Source organism: Oncorhynchus keta, unplaced genomic scaffold (assembly GCF_023373465.1).
Source record: "Oncorhynchus keta strain PuntledgeMale-10-30-2019 unplaced genomic scaffold, Oket_V2 Un_scaffold_1579_pilon_pilon, whole genome shotgun sequence".
In the NCBI taxonomy this organism is placed as follows: domain Eukaryota; kingdom Metazoa; phylum Chordata; class Actinopteri; order Salmoniformes; family Salmonidae; genus Oncorhynchus; species Oncorhynchus keta.
In genome coordinates, this window is record NW_026290804.1 from 535,001 (window position 1) to 540,000 (window position 5,000).

Here is a 5,000-nt window from a genome sequence, read left to right on the forward strand (position 1 = left end):
TATCTACTCCTTCACTATATCTACTCCTTCACTATATCTACTCCTTCACTATATATACTCCTTCGCTATATCTAATCACACCTTCACTATATCTACTCAGTACCTTCACTATATCTACTCCTTCACTATATCTACTCCTTCACTATATCTACTCCTTTACTATATCTACTCCTTCACTATACCTACTCCTTCACTATATCTACTGCTTCACTCTATCTACTCCTTCACTATATATACTCCTTTACTATATCTACTCCTTCACTATATCTACTCCTTCAATATATCTACTCCTTCGCTATATCTACTCCTTCAATATATCTACTCCTTTACTATATCTACTCCTTCACTATACCTACTCCTTCACTATACCTACTCCTTCACTATATCTAATCACACCTTCACTATATCTATTCACCACCTTCACTATATCTACTCACCACCTTCACTATATCTACTCAGTACCTTCACCTTCACTATATCTACTCCTTCACTATATCTACTCCTTTACTATGTCTACTCCTTCACTATATCTACTCCTTCACTATATTTACTCCTTCACTATACCTACTCCTTCACTATATCTAATCAACACCTTCACTATATCTACTCAACACCTTCACTATATCTACTCACCACCTTCACTATATCTACTCAATACCTTCACTATACTACTCAGTACCTTCACTATATCTACTGCTTCACTATATCTACTCCTTCACTATACATACTCGTTTACTGTCTACTCCTTCACTATATCTACTCCTTCACTATATCTACTCCTTCACTATATCTACTCCTTTACTATGTCTACTCCTTCACTATATCTACTCCTTCACTATATTTACTCCTTCACTATACCTAATCCTTCACTATATCTACTCAACACCTTCACTATATCTACTCACCACCTTCACTATATCTACTCAATACCTTCACTATACTACTCAGTACCTTCACTATATCTACTCAGTACCTTCACTATATCTACTCAGTACCTTCACTATATCTACTGCTTCACTATATCTACTCCTTCACTATATCTACTCCTTCACTATATCTACTCCTTCACTATATCTAATCACACCTTCACTATATCTACTCCTTCACTATATCTACTCCTTCACTGGCTTGTGAAAGTATTCACCCCCCCTGGCATTTCTCCTATTTTGTTGCTGTACAACCTTGAATTGAAGTAGATTTCTGGGGTGGGATTGTATCATTTCATTTACACAAGATGCCTACAACTTTGAAGATTCAAAATACTTTTTCATCTGAAAAAAACAAGAAGTAAGAAACAAAAACACAGGAATCTTGAGCGTGCATAACTATGCTCCCCCAAAGTCAATATCTTGTAGAGCCACCTTTTTCAGCAATTACAGCTGCACGTCTCTTGGGGTATGTCCCTATAAGCTTGGCACATCAAGCCACTGGGATTTTAGCCCATTCTTCAAGCCAAAACTGCTCCAGCTCCTTCAAGTTTGATGGGTTCGGCTGGTGTACAGCAATCTATAAGTCAAACCACAGATTCACAATTGGACTGAGGTCTGGGCTTTGACTAGGCCATTCCAAGACATTAAATGTTTCCCCTTAAACCACTCGAGCGTTACTTTAGCAGTATGCTTAGGGTCATTGTCCTGCTCAAAGGTGAACCTCCGTCCCAGTCTCAAGTCTCTGGAAGAATGACACAGGTTTCCCACAATAAATTCCCTGTATTTAGCGCCATCCATCATTCCTTCAATTCTGACCAGTTTCCCAGTCCCTGCCGATGAAAAACATCCCCACAGCATGATGCTGCCACCACCATGCTTTACTGTGGGATGGTGTTCTCGGGGTGATGAGAGGTGTTGGGTTTTGCGCCAGACATAGCGTTTTCCTTGATGGCCAAAAATTTGTTTGGAGAGCTCCTTGGTCTTCTTGGTGCCAGACTCTGGGGTCTTTCAGAACAGGTGTATATATACTGAGATCATGTCACAGATATTTTTTTTTGGGGGGGGGGGATTTTACCCCTTTTTCTCCCCAATTTCGTGGTATCCAATTGTTTTTAGTAGCTACTATCTTGTCTCATCTCTACAACTCCTGTACGGGCTCGGGAGAGACGAAGGTTGAAAGTCATGCGTCCTCCGATACACAAGCCAACCAAGCCGCACTGCTTCTTAACACAGCGCGCATCCAACCCGGAAGCTAGCCGCACCAATGTGTCGGAGGAAACACCGTGCACCTGGCAGCACCTAGCGTGCACTGCGCCTGGCCCGCCACAGGAGTCACTGCGCGATGAGACAAGGATATCCCTACCGGCCAAGCCCTCCCTAACCTGGACAACGCTAGTTCAATTGTGCGTCGCCCCACGGACCTCCCGGTCGCGGCCGGTTACTGGGTGCGAATCCAGGGTCTCTGCTGTGCCACCCGGGAGGCCCATCACGTGACAGATCATGTGACACTTAGCTTGCACACAGGTGGACTTTATTGAACTAATTATTTAGCTTCTGAAGGTATTTGATTGCACCAGATCTTATTTAGGGGCTTCATAGCAAAGGGGGGTGAATATATATGCACACACCACTTTTCCATTTATATTTAGTTTCATTTCACTTCACCAATTTGGAATATTTTGTGTATGTCCATTACATGAAATCCAAATTAAAAATCTATTTAAATGACATATAGGTTGTGATGCAACAAAATAGGAAAAAACGCCAAGGGGGATGAATACTTTTGCAAGGCTCTCTATCTACTCACTACCTTCACTATATCCACTAAGTACCAAAATATGTACAGCTTAAAACATCGTTACGTCTTCATCCCAAAAGGAAACATATTCCCTACAGTGCCTTGCGAAAGTATTTTTAAAAAGTTTGAAATATCCAATAAATGTCGTTCCACTTCATGATTGTGTCACACTTGTTGTTGACTCTTCACAAAAAAATACAGTTTTATATCTTTATGTTTGAAGCCTGAAATGTGGCAAAAGGTCGCAAAGTTCAAGGGGGCCGAATACTTTCGCAAGGCACTGTATATATTGCACTACCTTTGCGCAGGGCTCCACCGACCAGCGCCTCCAGCGCCTCCAGTGCCTCCAGCTCCTCCAGCTCCTCCAGCGCCTCCAGCTCCTCCAGCTCCTCCAGCTTCAGCTACCTCCAGCCTAGCTAGCTAAAACACCGCCCATGCTCCTCCAGCTCCTCCAGCTTCAGCTACCTCCAGCCTAGCTAGCTAAAACACCGCCCATGCTCCTCCAGCTCCTCCAGCTCCTCCAGCTCCTCCAGCGCCTCCAGCTCCTCCAGCTCCTCCAGCTCCTCCAGCTCCTCCAGCTTCAGCTACCTCCAGCCTAGCTAGCTAAAACACCGCCCATGCTCCTCCAGCTCCTCCAGCTCCTCCAGCTTCAGCTACCTCCAGCCTAGCTAGCTAAAACACCGCCCATGCTCCTCCAGCTCCTCCAGCTCCTCCAGCTTCAGCTACCTCCAGCCTAGCTAGCTAAAACACCGCCCATGCTCCTCCAGCTCCTCCAGCTCCTCCAGCTTCAGCTACCTCCAGCCTAGCTAGCTAAAACACCGCCCATGCTCCTCCAGCTCCTCCAGCTCCTCCAGCTCCTCCAGCTCCTCCAGCGCCTCCAGCTCCTCCAGCTCCTCCAGCTCCTCCAGCCTAGCTAGCTAAAACACCGCCCATGCTCCTCCAGCTTCAGCTACCTCCAGCCTAGCTAGCTAAAACACCGCCCATGCTCCTCCAGCTTCAGCTACCTCCAGCCTAGCTAGCTAAAACACCGCCCATGCTCCTCCAGCTCCTCCAGCTTCAGCTACCTCCAGCCTAGCTAGCTAAAACACCGCCCATGCTCCTCCAGCTCCTCCAGCTTCAGCTACCTCCAGCCTAGCTAGCTAAAACACCGCCCATGCTCCTCCAGCTCCTCCAGCTCCTCCAGCTCCTCCAGCTCCTCCAGCTCCTCCAGCTTCAGCTACCTCCAGCCTAGCTAGCTAAAACACCGCCCATGCTCCTCCAGCTCCTCCAGCTTCAGCTACCTCCAGCCTAGCTAGCTAAAACACCGCCCATGCTCCTCCAGCTCCTCCAGCTCCTCCAGCTCCTCCAGCTCCTCCAGCGCCTCCAGCTCCTCCAGCGCCTCCAGCTCCTCCAGCTCCTCCAGCTCCTCCAGCTTCAGCTACCTCCAGCCTAGCTAGCTAAAACACCACCCATGCTCCTCCAGCTCCTCCAGCTTCAGCTACCTCCAGCCTAGCTAGCTAAAACACCGCCCATGCTCCTCCAGCTCCTCCAGCTCCTCCAGCTCCTCCAGCTTCAGCTACCGCCAGCCTAGCTAGCTAAAACACCGCCCATGCTCCTCCAGCGCCTCCAGCTCCTCCAGCTCCTCCAGCTCCTCCAGCTCCTCCAGCTCCTCCAGCTTCAGCTACCTCCAGCCTAGCTAGCTAAAACACCGCCCATGCTCCTCCAGCTCCTCCAGCCTAGCTAGCTAAAACACCGCCCATGCTCCTCCAGCTCCTCCAGCCTAGCTAGCTAAAACACCGCCCATGCTCCTCCAGCTCCTCCAGCTCCTCCAGCTCCTCCAGCTTCAGCTACCTCCAGCCTAGCTAGCTAAAACACCGCCCATGCTCCTCCAGCTCCTCCAGCTCCTCCAGCTCCTCCAGCTCCTCCAGCTCCTCCAGCTTCAGCTACCTCCAGCCTAGCTAGCTAAAACACCGCCCATGCTCCTCCAGCTCCTCCAGCCTAGCTAGCTAAAACACCGCCCATGCTCCTCCAGCTCCTCCAGCCTAGCTAGCTAAAACACCGCCCATGCTCCTCCAGCTTCAGCTACCTCCAGCCTAGCTAGCTAAAACACCGCCCATGCTCCTCCAGCTTCAGCTACCTCCAGCCTAGCTAGCTAAAACACCGCCCATACTATGTCCCCTGAAAATAACTTATTAAATTAATTCAATCCGATGTCGCTATGGCCGACATTCAGCTTGACATTTTTCACATACACATAGTCATTAAAACTAGTCTTTCAACCACTCCACACATTT